The following is a 14,694-nucleotide window of genomic DNA, read 5'->3' on the forward strand; positions in this document are numbered from 1 at the left end:
ATGACGCGTTCGATACAAGTATTTAATAGCTAAGGAAAAAAGGAACATTTTTGACTATTTGTCTAAGTTTAAGCTTTTTTGGTGATGGCAGTTTAAAGAAAACTCTCATATGTAGAATAAAGTCACATGCATTACTCAGATGTGATTTTTTTACAGGCTTCAACAGAGTGTAAAAATCTTGATGGTTCTGTGGGTCTTGTCTATCAAATCTGAGCTTTATTTTGTATTCTCTATTGGATTCAAGTCAGGTGATTGGCTTGGCCATTCTACAGCTTGATTTTCTTTTTTTTTGAAACCATTTGAGAGTTTTAGAGCTGTGTTTTTGATCATTGTCTTGCTGAAACATCCACTCTGGTTTCATCTTCATCTTCCTGCTAATGTAGATGTTGGACTGAAGCAGCTAATATTAATTTACACTGATGAAGGGCAGAGGGTTGCTGAAGAACTACTCATATTACTACTGATATTTCAGCTACTGTCTGGGCTTTCACTAACTTTTTACACCACCCTTTCTTCATGTGTTCAATACTTTTATTCCTGTGTCATTTCATTTTGTTAAACAACTTAATTTGTAAACTAATTAGATTTATTTTATTTTCATATATGCATTTCTTTGGTTTTTATCAACATCTGGTGAAAACTTCAAGTTAACAGCAATTTTAGAAATATGAAGAGAAAAATGGTGACATGTTGAATACTTATTTCCCCCACAGTAAATCTTTACAGATACCAGGTGATGTGAATTGCTAAAAGTAAAACTAGAAAACCTAAAAGGCTATATAAGAACTAACAATCAACATAGTAAAAGCCCTAGAAAACTCAAAATATAAAAATAGAAAATAGAAAAAAAAATGACAATGGAGTCCCTTTTTGCATTAAAGTGTGAGGATTTTTATATTCCTTCTGTTAACAGAACTGGGAGCTCATTTAAAATCGATGTGATGCCACAATTGAGATACGACAATTTTTTTAAAAGAAAAATCTTAATCTAAGCTCCAATTCAAAGACAAATTGTACAAGAGTAAATTTTTTTTTAAATAAATTAATAAATAAAAAATAAAACAAAATAATTAAATTAAATTAAATTAAATTAAATTAAATTAAATTAAATTAAATTAAATTAAATTAAATTAAATTAAATTAAATTAAATTAAATTAAATTAAATTAAAAATGCATTCATTTAAAAAGAAGATAAAGAAGAAGAACAGATCTTCAGTAAATCTTGAATTTCTTATAAAGAGGGACAAAAGGGCATCCAGGCGTTTCTCTACAAGGTTTCAAAGGTCACAATGCCGTCCCATTTATCATCTCTACATTATTCAAGTTTGAATGTGGCACTCAAATGTGGCATCAGTGGGCCGAGCGAAGCAGAGCAGCGATTCAGATGTCCTTCCAGCTTCCCTCCCTGCGATTAAGCTCTCACATATCTGTTCATGCTGAAAGGCAAACATGACCCATAAAGCCCATTCGTTCTGCATTTCCTAGTTTGTGGTATCCCAAACCATCCATCAATCCATAGGTCAATGTGACAACACTATGCCATTTAGTAAGCAGCACAGAGTCTAAAAACCAGGAAAAAAGCAGAGCGAGTCATTTTTTAAATTCTACAGGTGCAGTAATACCCCTCCCACAAGCCAAAGTCATATTAAAACAGCCATAAAGTAAACAGAAATTTGGTTCAATGGGGCTATCAAGGGAGGTAGTTCATCTAGTTTTTTTTTATTTTTTAAATGGGTAGAGACTCATAAATCGCATTACAAGCAAGGAACGATTGGAAACATGCACTCAGGAATACTTCAAGGACTAGTTTGTGCAGCATGGCAGCATTTAATTTGGCATATTAACACCAAAGGATCTGTTGAAACCAAAAACAGGTTGTTCCAGAATTCACACTGGAGGTTTCTGACAGAAATAAAGGCAGAAGTCCATCAAACACTATATTAAGCACTTACATACGCCCTATTGTTTTTCAATGTATTTAAATGAAACCGCAAGACAGAAGACGCTTCAATATGAAATTCGTTTGGCTATATATTTGAGCTTATTAAATCAATGCCAGACTGGGGATTTAGAGAGTAAAATAATGAAGCATTTAGAAAGTGATATGTGCTTCACTGGGCCTTACCTGATCTGTGCCACCAGGGGAGCACCAATCTGCGACATATTAGGAGAGCTGTATTAATCCTAGCCTGTCTCAAAGCTAGCTTCAAATCAGGGGGAGTCCTTTGTGACTCCTCCGTTTCCCCTCCTTCGCAATGCATATCCTTTTTAATTTCATCTGAGAGGCGTCTGTGGCTGTCATTGATTTGGTGCGAAACTTCTCTGGCTGCGCTGTGCGGTGCGGCATAGTTCCTCTCCAGGCACTGTGAGCGGTTTTAATTAGAGCACTCTGGGTAAGCACCATGGGGCTCTCCACCTTCCACATAGCAGCCATGGCAACCCTCTCTCCAAGCCCAAATGTGCTTTTAATTGAGTGACATCTAATCAGGCCTTGAAATACAACACCGAAGCTAACAAAGTGGGCCAAGCAAAGGAAAAAAGGCCTGCAAGCCAGCCAACGCTACAGTAGGACTGGTCTTCGGGATGTGAACAGCTGCATTGTTTAAAGTAGCTAAAAAGGAATGATCCTGCTCAAACGTGATGACACAAAGCTTGCTGATGTTCATCTACAGACATGCTCTCAGACATTTTGATGTGCAGCAGCTCCCATAAGAAAAAGCTTCATGCACAATTCATGAAAGACTTGTCTTTGCTGGAAATGAATACTTTATACACGCCTGCTTCTACTAATATTAACAGAGATAGATCTCTGTTGTCATTTGCAAACACCGGCAATGAATCGACACATTGTCAGACATTGGGTCTCCTGTCCGGCATCCGTGAAGTGCCATGAGGGGAATCGTTCGGCTTATCTGGCCCTGAGGCATGACCACAGGGTAACATTTCCCCTCACTCTTATGAATCTCCTCTTCTTCCTGCACTTATTTGTATTCCGAGCCTCCACGGACCATCACATAATCTGCACTCCTTTTCTCCATCTTCACTTTCTTCTCAGCTCGCATTGCGATGGCCTCTTCTGTAAAATAAATTCAGGGGATGTTCCCCCCAGAGCGCAAAAACAAAGCGGGCGACCTTTGTGCACGAGTGTCATGTGCACAGCAGAAATAAATGAGATTTTAAAAGCCGCTCTGCACGCGCCAACTTGACGCACAGATACGGGGCAGATTGGATCTTATATAGGGCATTATTTTTAATACAGCCTCTAGTTTGGCTGCAGTTCATGTCCAATCTAAAGCCGCAAGAAAAGGAGATAATTGGTGCCATCCTACAAGGAGATGGCTAGGAGATGTGCATGCATCACATATTTAGCTTAAGAAGAAAAAAAAGGATAAAACGAAGGTTTATATTAAAGCCTAACTTCGAGTACAGAGTTTAAAGAAACAAACATGTGAATGTATACAACTTGGACCCCAGGGTAGTGCAGCGGGTAGCACGATCACCTCACAGCAAGAATGCTGGGTCAGTTGGCATTTATTTGCCAACTTTGATTGAACATAAAACATTTAACTTGTCCCAAAAAACTCAAGAATTGTTCTCATTTTAAATTAGTTTAAACAAGCAGCAAAAATATTTTTTGAGTGTATACGATTTAGAGACTAATAAACATTTAGTCAACCAAGAGTCTATTTGTCAACAAATGGTTACTCGACTATTATGCTGTGTTCACACCAGATGCGGCATGTGCAAATAAATCACGATATTTGCGCATAAATAGTAATAATTGAAAAATTCACTTCACATTAGATGCGGATTCGTGTCATGGGCAGGGCTTCTTTCTGGCTGGTGACTCTAGCTTCATTGCTAAACGGCTAACATAGATTTTATTGAGAGAGCAGCTGTGGTTAAGTGCTTTAGGAATGCTGAAAAACAGCGGAGATTCGTTTGGCGCCGTGTCTGAGTCCACTAGATCCTTTCAGAGGTGCATCCAGCTCTGTGAGTTCTTCAACTTTCATCAACATTAAAGACAAACTTTGACTACAGATATTAAAGAAAAAAACCTGTGAATGTATACGATGTGGTGGTCACGGTGGCACAGTGGGTAGCACGATTGCTTCACAGCAAGAAGGTTTCTGGTTTGAGCCCCGGCCGGGTTAGTTGGCGTTTCTGTGTGGAGTTTGCATGTTCTCCCCGTGTTCGCCTGGGTTTCCTCCAGGTGCTCCTGTTTCCCCCACAGTCTAAAGATATGCAGTATAGGTGATGTATTGTATGGGTGTTTCCCACTGTTGGGTTGCGGCTGTAATGGCATCTGCTGCATAAAACATTTGCTGGATAAGTTGCCAGTTCATTCCACTGTGGCAACCCTTAATTAATAAAGGGACTAAGCCAAAAAGAATATGAATGAATGAATGAATGAATGAATGAATGAATGAATTAATTAATTAATAAATGAATGAATAAATGCAACTTTTATGCTGTATCATTCCAAATCTGTTTGACATTCTACAATCGCTGTAAAAAAAAATAGTGGGGTCCACACAGTTGATTTGTGTTGGGACAACATAAGTTAACAATGTCAGTTTCTACAAATTTAAATGGACTTAACATAAAACAATTAAGTTGTCCACCAAAAAAACTCAAAACTTATGTTGTTTCAGCTCATTTTAAATAAAAAGCTTGAACAAACAACAAATGTCATTTTTTGAGTGTAGATAGCAAAAGCAGGTTTCTATAGCAAAATCTCATTTCATTTACTTACAAGAATCATGGCAAAATCAGCTTGGAGATTTTGCTTAACTTTGCCTGTTGTGTTCTATGATAAAAACAAAACCGTGCAAGTTTGGAACTATGTGGGTGGGTAAATAACAACCGAATGTGAATTTTCAGATGATGTTTTTCTTCATGAGGCCACAGATTTTCCATTTAAACACCAATCCTTCACAACGTTCTCAGCATCCCTTGGCCCTTGCTTATTTGTTTGTTCAAAAATATGCTGGATAATTTTATATTGTTTTCAGAGAAAAGCCATTAATTGTCTCATGCAGATCTACTGTTTACCCCGACAATGAGTGAGGAAAAAAAGTAACCAATTTAATGTCAAACAAATGTCACAAGAGCTTTTTTTTAACAAATTAGTTTTATTCAGTCTACTCAAATGAACAGTTCTTAAAAAGACATTTTGTTACTAAAGGCTCTGGTAAACAAATCTCTATTTCTGAATCTGATTGAGAAGAAAACATGTATTGAAGTGTTTACATGCAACCAAATAATCTCTGAAAAGCCTTTATGTAAACAACTTAATTGATGAGATTAAGGTCAATCTGAATGATATTTAAATAAAACTGGAAAGGCTAGTGTAGACATTTCCGGACAGACAGAGGGCATGTAAAATCGGGACTGGACTGAAACCTGAAAATGTAATGACAAATGAAGCATGGGATGAAGCAAATTAAGTCATTGTTTTTGTAGAACAGGGCATCAAAAATGTTTTGTGTAAAAAATGTAGGGCTGTCTTCGACTAACAGTTTTCAAAGAAGTTTTTTCATATTAAGTGATTAGTCAAATAATCAAATGTTTATTAATAAGCACAGTAATAAAGCTTGTCACAGCACAACGGCAGATGTAAAGCTTGTGAATGTCTAAAGGAAAACCCAGGCTGCATTAATATCTTAATAACTTATTTATTAATGTGTGCTTACTTTGTTTATTGACTTAAGAAATTAAGTCGGAGACACTGACTTGTCATCTCTGCAAAAGAGGATGAGCCTGCAGGTTTCATAAGAATGACATAATCTGAGAATATTTGTTCTCCATTTGAACTGGTTCATTTGAAAATAGAAATTTTCCTCTCTGTAGATTTACAAAGTATGCACAGAGTTTCTTTACTTTTCTTCTTTCTTTCTTTTTCTATGTGCTGCATACGACAGAAGCACACCGTTTCCTTTTATTATTTTACAAACAGCCCTACTGATCAGCTTCCACACTACACACACACACGCACACACACACACACACACACACACACACACACAATTAAACGATGCCCTTTTTTAAGTTACTAGATTGAGCAGCCATATAAAGTTGCTATTTTAGGTCATTGAATGATAGGCAAGCGTTTGCATGTCTTCCCTGATGTACTGTCACCACATAGACCAGCTTTTAACAAGCTGTCCTGCGCGGACGGATTTATATTGTACATTAAATAAAATACATCCACTGTAAAAAATGCTGGGTTAGACACAATCTATTTATGTCATCCCAACACAAATCGATTAAATTAACTTAATGGTTTTTACAATTTTAGGTTTACTGAACGTAAAACAATTAAGTTGTCCCAAAAAACTCAAGAAATGTGTTGTTTTAACTCATTTTTAATTAGTTTAAACAAGCAGCAAAAAATATGTTTCGAGTGTATATGATTAAGAGACTAATAAACAATTAGTCAACCAAGCTTCTTTTTGTTGACAAATGGTTACTTGACTAATATACTGTGTTCACACCAGATGTGGCAAGTGCAAAAAAAAAAAAAAAGTGATTTTTGCGCATAAAAAGACGCATGGACAATTCACTTCACAATAGACATGGATACGCATCATAGGCAGGGCTTCTGTCTGCCCGGTGACTCTAGCTTCATTGCTAATGAAATTTTATTAAGGATTTTATTAAGAGAATAGCTGTGTTTATGTGCTTTAGGAAGGCTAAAAAACAGCATAGATTCATTTAGTGCTGTGTCTAAGTGCACTAGATCTTTTCAGAGGTGCACCAGCTCTGTGAGTTCATCAACTTCTTCAGAAACTATACCTTGATGATGGAGGCTTTCAGTGGTGATCCAGTTTGATGAACTGTTGTCCAGTATCGGCAAGAGGATTTCCCCTTAGGACCCCAACAACAGACACTACGTTATAATCACTCCCCTACAAGACCAAGCTCATGATTGGTTAACATGGCATGAATGTCCGTTGAAGTACAAATTTTCCAACTCAAGTGATTCAGGCGAAACATAACAGTCATTTAACACGCAAAACGCTCAACTTGCGCCACTACATTCGCACAAATTGCATAATTTGCGCCAACTCGTTTGCCTAAATCGCGCCGCAGGATGTCTATTTGTGTCTTTGCATTGACTTAGCATGTAAGTTACTCCCAATTGACACTTCATCAACATCTGGTATGAACGCAGCATTAGGAACAGCCCTGCTTAAATGACTATAATGTTTCATTTAATTTAATTCCATGAAAAGATGTCTACATAAATGTAGCCAATAAGACTAACCTGATTTTATCAAGAGCAACATGTTTCTGGATAAACATCTATGTTCATCCTGGAGGAACATTCCAATCAACAGTAAAATTTAAGAGACAACTTTATAGTTTATGTCATATTTTAAGGTATGTCATTGTTCTTCAAACTATTATTCTTAGCTAGTGGTATAAATTAGGTTTGGATTACATTTTGTGCAGGAATGATGTTCCAAAATCAACAAAATATGTTGACCCAGGAACATATGTCTAACTCTGCCAAAATCAGAACAAGCCAATACAAACTAGCCAATACAACTCAAAGCTCAATCAGATCGATCAAGGTGTTTACATGAAGTCTTTTCAATCCAATTGAGCCATCAATCCAATCACTACAGGATTATTCGGGTGCACATAAACATAGCTTAAACAGGGTTAACCATTAATGCGAATTGCAATTGTGCCACATGTTCGGTGCTCCACCAGAAGACAGAGTAAATCCAGAATCAATGCTTGACATCATTGCAGTCCTGACATATTATGATGGGAATTGCCTGTCTGCCGAGAGCGACCTCGTGCCCTGTCTCTACACTTCCTCTCCCGGAACATCGGCTGACAAGCAGAGGAGACAGCGCTCTGTATTCAGCCAAACAAATGAGGGTCAAAAAGAGAAATCCCATCAACAGGGGCCCATTTCCTCGCACAGCATGTGTGTGTGACAGTTCAGCATGCTGTGAAGGTGAAGCTTCATACAGCAGGGGAGATTGAGGCTCTGATAAGGCAGAGCGAAGATACGCTTGACCCTGGATACACTTCACGCTTTGGCTACGGGAACGGGCGGCAGGCAGTCACTACATGCAAGAGGACCCGTCTCATCAAGACAGGCAGACAGGCAGACAGAGATAGAGGAACACGTTCAGGGTCAGCTTGATGGGCACTTGTTAGTGCACCCTGGAGGGCATCTGTCGGCACACTCAGACCACTGATTGCCGTACATGATGGGGGAGGAGGTGATGTATTCCTCTCCTTTTTGAAAGAGATAAAAACAGGAATAAATAAAGCATGCATGACAGTGCTTATAGTGTTGCCGCGCACGTCCCTGTCTGTTATCTATTACAGTGCACAGACGAGAGGTGACGTTCTCTTTGCTTAGACAAGCAAGACTATAGCGCAGGGTGGCAACCTTCAAACTGGCCTCTCACTCAGGCTGCCAACTCGCCTCATGTCTAAATCGGGCCCTCACACACTCTCAAGCTGTGCATGTGCAAAACAAACATACGATAAAAGCCGCGGGGTTTGTTTGGGGGAGTTACTATACATCAAATTTTAATTACAGAATTACTACGAGATAACCAGAACAACGCTGGAGTTGTTGATATGAGCCATGTAACAGCGTAATTACTGGCTACTGATTGTGCTCAAGCAGCTATAAATGAATTATCCAGCCTTCTATTTACGTCAACTTATAGATTTGGGCACTGCCTGTTGTGGAAGACTGGGGAGTTCGAGAGACACACAAGAAACAAACAGGCCAATATGCTGAATTCACACATCTCACAGCAGCACACATTACTCTTCCTCTCTCTCTCACACACACATAATGCACACATTGAGAGCTCAGAGAAACACATATTGAAAAAACTAAACAGAACAGGAGGGATACGTCATGGGTCATCATGAGGAAAGTGTATGCATGAGCATGTGTGTGTCATTAAATAAAATGAATTAAAAAAAGTGAAACTTAATTGGAATTTTAGTAACAGAAAGCAAAAAGAGGGTTAAATAATACAATTAGGGTACTCAGGTAATGCTGACCATTCTTTTAACTTTGTGTATAGACTGGAAGCTAATCAAAACTGTATCAGCCTCATAATTATCAATGAAGATATCTACAGTATCTACACTTAAATCATCAGTAAGTGGATGAACAGATTTTTATTTTTTATTTTTTCAGTTTTGATGTTATACCCAACACAAGCAGTGTTTTCACCTGTGGATTCCCATAGAAAATATATTATTTTCATATATATATATATATATATATATATATATATATATATATATATATATATATATATATATATATATATATATATATATATATATACATATATACAGTTCTGTCTGGTTCTCAAATCTGATTGGCTGATAGCCATGCGATATTCTGCAATATCAGAACTCCTACAGCCTCTTTACCCTTTGTGTATTACTCTGCCCACATACATCCAGCAAAAAGCAGACACTACAGATCTAAAGTTTAAAAGATGCACGCTCAACTGTTTAACTGTCAGCTTATGATTTGAATACGGAAGAAAGTAGTTCATCATACAAAAGGGTTTTTGAGACTCTCCATGTTTGATTTAGTTTTTATATACACAATTATGCCGTCAAACTGTTATATAAACGCAATATCACACGCGTTGCAGTGCGATATGGCTGTATATCGGCACAACGCACGCCTCCCACCAGTGCCGATATACAGCCATATCGCACTGCTACTCGTGTGATATTATATATCACTGTTGATTTTGTATAGAAATTCATAACTTTAATCAGCAAGTAAATATTAACGAAAACAAACAGTAAATACATGTACATGGACACCAATAATTTGATTTAAATACGATTAGGACAATACTCTCATTAAGCATCTACCAAGTAAGACAGCAGTTTTTAATTAATTTAATCTGATTAAGGTCATAATCAAACTAAATAGAAATTAAATTAGGACATGTGGAGTATCCCGATTTTAGTCGCATTATTGAAGTGCAGTACAGACATGTAAACACCTTAATTAAAATATTACCGTCATGGAAGTCTTTTGCCGCACTGCGACAAGAAAGTCTATACACACACAGCTGTTTGACACTATTCTCTGCACCTACCGAGTCAGAGAAGGACAATGGACACCTGCATCGTGAAATGTGGAGTTTTTTTTTTTATGGCATGCGGTATGAAATTCCATTAAAATAACATTCTTTCAGAAGTTCATACTCTAATATCCCGTTTATCACGAATGAAATGTTCCTAAATGAAAGTGAAAGTGCCAAACTGCAGTTAAATTTGACAGATTAAAAATGAAACATCCACAGTTACATGAAACATGAAATGTGTGGTGACAGCGTTAATCGATCTATGTGCTACATAGACATGTAAAATGGGATCATGAAAGAAACATTGAAAGAGCAACTTATGTAAACACCTTAATCATATTATTGTCTTATTCAGATTAAGACAAAAAATTTTGATTACTGATGTCCATGTAAACGTAGTCATTGATTAAAAATCTATTTAATTTATTTGCTTTCTTTTTAAATAATTTTGATCGTATGTAAATGATTGTTGATGAATGTTTAATGTTTCAATTGTATCATGGTTCATATTATTACTCTGTATAAATAAAGCATTGATGAACAGATTGTGGTCAATACAGTTTTTAACAGAAGATAATACTTTATTCAGCAAGGATGCATTAATAAAAGAGACTTAAGTATAGCTAAAAATCCTATTGAAATAAATTGTGTATATTGAAATTTCCTTTTCATACAATCCTGAGAAAATCATGAAAATAAAATCCCCAAATCAGAATGCTAGAATGAGTTCAAGTGACTATGAAGACTTATGAAAATTCTATAATTTATATATCTATATATTAAGAGATTTTCACATTATTACTGTACTCTTGATCAAATAAATGTTAAACTTAACCTAAAATAAATTATTCCAGTCCCAAGCTAGTGTATTTTTCTAATAACATTTTTCAATAATAGGTTTTACCTTTTTATATTATCTGCAAGTGCAATTAATAAAGATAGAGGCAACATAAGCAAAAGTGTGCCGAATCCCAAAATTTCTGTGCACTCAGATCCACTTCTATGAGGTGCCTAATGGACAAAAGTGAAGCGAACCACTGAAGAGATTGAAACTGATACTGCAGATTCACTCTCTCCCTCCCTCTCACACATTTGCCACAGTTTCAATCATGATCCAATTATGATATCGCAATGCATTGCGATGTGTATCATATTGTGAGGTAGTAGGCGATACCTTGCATAGCCTTGAGCTTTCAGCTAATTGGTCCATGTTAAGTGAACATACTGAGGTGAGGCTTTAATACTTTCGTTGTGGCATGACAGTTTTGTGACACCCCATCGGTTACTTCCAGTGCATACACAGTGTATGTACTACATTACATGAGACTCATATAAAGAAAAATGGAAGAATGGAGAAAGAAACAGAAAGGTGCATTAAAATAAATATGATATGGTTACCAAGAGTATGCAGGAGGTCAGGGGTCAAGGTCAACATAAACAGGAAAACTGGAAAACATGGCAGCAGCATAGATGTCTCTGTGGAAATAAATATAATAGTAAATCAGTGAAGGAAACAGAAAGGAACACAATGAAGTCATTGTCCAAAGCTCCACTCTAGAAAACAACAGATTTGTGCTGTGTTTACCACAGGATCAAGTGCACTTCTCTTACTCCTAAAGTGCATTGTGCATCCTGTTTTTATCTCTCAGAATAGTCTGAAGCTTGGGTAGGATGACAAACTTGTTGTTCTTTTTCATACTTGCATGAGCAGAAAATGTTAGTGAAGTAGTCCAAAAATTAGATACCATCTTTTTATTAGCCTTCACTGAGGGAGGCGAGTCATGAATTATGCTTTTATATATTTAAAACCACTCTAAAGGATTAGGTGAATTAAACTGTACAAGGACTACAACATCTAACAGACACACACACACACACATAAATGAACCACTAAGACATCTATAAAGTGACATTTCAAGCCAGCAGTAATTAAAAGAACATGTACCCACCACCTATTGCAAAGAAATGCATACTGATCTGAAAACGATGGTGTATGTTACCTACCTAGAGGGCCAACACCACATTAAGAGGTAATCAGAGGATCCCCAGAACAATGTGAAGAAAAAGGGACGCTTCAAGTGAAGTATCTTAGAGCTCCCTAGACTTTTACAATGTTCAGGTAAATGTTGCACTAGTCATTAAAGAAATTGTGTTGAAATGATGTTAGGGTGTTGTGGGCATTGTTACGCAGTTAGGTTTTATAAGTAGTTCCTAAAAGGCCTGGACAATAAGGTTTATTAACTCTTGTGTATGGTTCAAATTGACTACCCTTTCATTATGTTTGTGGTTGTTTTTGCAACCAAGAAACAGAAATGTGCGCCTATCTAGGAATCTCAGGTGCTCGATCACAAACAGACACAGTAGTAAAAGATCAAAAGAAAATCAGCACGCTGCCACTTTAGCTCTCAAAATATTTTAACATCACAATGTTTCGACCAACATCGTCTTCATTAGGTTAAACAATACAATTGGAGAACTCAAGAAATAGTAGTACAGCTCTAGACATCACACCTACAAACAATTACCCCAATCAGCCAACAAGCCAGTAAATAAACACACACAACAATATACATATTACAATATGAGATGCATACATACAATTACAAAAAAACATTTCAATTCAAAATCCAAATTTAAACTTCCAGAGAGACAAAGTATTCAGTGTATAAATATAACATATAAGCTAGAAGAAATAATCACATCAATCAACCAACAGGCCAGTAAACCAGGGGAAAAAAAAAAATATATATATATATATACACACACACATACATACACACATACATACATATACATACATACATATACATATACATATAAATATACATATATACATATAAATATACATATATACATATAAATATACATATATACATATAAATATACATAAATACATATAAATATATGTACATAAATATATGTACACATATATATATATATATATATATATATATATATATATATATATATATATATATATATATATATATATATATATATATATATATATATATATATATACATATACATACATACACACATATATACATATACATATAAATATACATATATACATATAAATATACATAAATACATATAAATATACAAATATATATATATATATATATATATATATATATATATATATATATATATATATATATATATATATATATATATATATATATATATATATATATATATATATATATATGTATATATATATATAGCTACTGTGGCTGTTTTGCCCCACTGACTTCCATTATAACAACATTTTTTGATTGCAAAGTCATGACACCAAATAATCAAGTATTCTTGATTGTTGGTGTTTTTTGCTGTTTGGATGAGGTCAAACATTTAATTTGTACTGTTAATCATCAGTTGGCAGCACTAACCATTGACAAAGGCCTGTGCAAACATGTTTCTGGCTTTTATATGGAGTTTTATGGAGCAAAATAGCTAATTATAGTGTCCATGCGTAAAAACACTTCAGAACTATGTTCTGAGAGCTAAGCTGCTTATTTTTTTTTTTCAAACATACAGTATCAAGGTAAGTACGCAAAGGTCTCTCTCACGCGCACATACTTCATATAACCATATCATTTTTATCCAGAAACTGACCTTTTTTTTGCACTGCAACTGATGATCAACAGTAAAAATTTGTAAATTTACCTCTTCCCAACAGTGAAAATCAGCAACAATCAAGAATGCATGATTATATTATGGATTTGCAATGAAAAACTGCCAATGGGGCAAAAACAGGCATCAACATAAGGAAAGAGTGGCAAATTTGCCCAGAGTGCATTGTTGAATTTTTGAAAAGTTTCAAAGCATTTTCCCAAAAAATCTCTCAAAATAAAACTGTCACCAAAAATCATTATATTTGCTAAAACACAGATAAAGTGTTGGCCATATTAAGATTCAAAATCACCTCAGAGTGGATGAAAACACCCCCAACAGCACATAAGGGTTAAAGATTTCTTCATAATTCTCAATTGTAATATAGGCATCAATATTTTAAAGGTTTAAAATGATGGCTGTGGATTTACTTTTTATCTGTCATTACATAAATAATGTTTAGTATACAATAAACATCTAATAAACATAATTAAGTTAGGCTTTTTCAATACTGTTTGTCACTAAATGTAATTTCACCAGTAACAAAAAAAAAATTGCTTGCTTGAGCTTTTAATCGAATGTTTTAATTTCTGAACAATAAACTTTAGGTGATTGGGCTAACAAATTGCAAAGCAGTGATTTATTTTTATTTTTATTTGAATGGACAGTTTCATAAAATCAACTTAAGCAAAATAACATTAACACAACTTTACTACTCTACATTCTTACAGTCTCGCATTGTAGTTACAAGAAAGATTATACATTAACATTCAAAATATCAAACAGTGGCTTTGCATACTGTATGATATCTTAAACTCTAAATGCCTCTCCACAACAAGCTGCACAATTTGAATCATTGTTTATTTTTGTGGCAGAAATAGTGTGGCACATACAGACATACTAGATTGTCTGTGAAAGCATGTAGACAGATTTTTCTTTGAAAGCTCCCAGACGTTTCGGCTGTTT

The 14,694-nt window shown here is 35.5% G+C and overlaps 1 protein-coding gene across 41 annotated transcripts in view; it reads right to left on the reverse strand.

Moving 5' to 3' along the window:
* Positions 1–14,694, reverse strand: part of camta1a (calmodulin binding transcription activator 1a) — a 641,759-nt gene that overhangs the window by 533,202 nt on the left and 93,863 nt on the right. For 16 of the 41 annotated variants that reach the window (XM_087307405.1, XM_087307403.1, XM_087307398.1 and 13 more), the window contains exon 3: positions 11,509–11,586. The exons of the other annotated variants lie outside the window; for them this stretch is intronic. The gene's annotated coding sequence lies outside the window, so the exon portion shown is untranslated. The remainder of the gene's footprint in view (positions 1–11,508; positions 11,587–14,694) is intronic. 41 annotated transcript variants of the gene reach the window in all.

This window comes from Danio rerio, chromosome 23 (genome assembly GCF_052040795.2).
Source record: "Danio rerio strain M-AB ecotype USA chromosome 23, GRCz13ab, whole genome shotgun sequence".
Taxonomy (NCBI): Eukaryota; Metazoa; Chordata; class Actinopteri; order Cypriniformes; family Danionidae; genus Danio; species Danio rerio.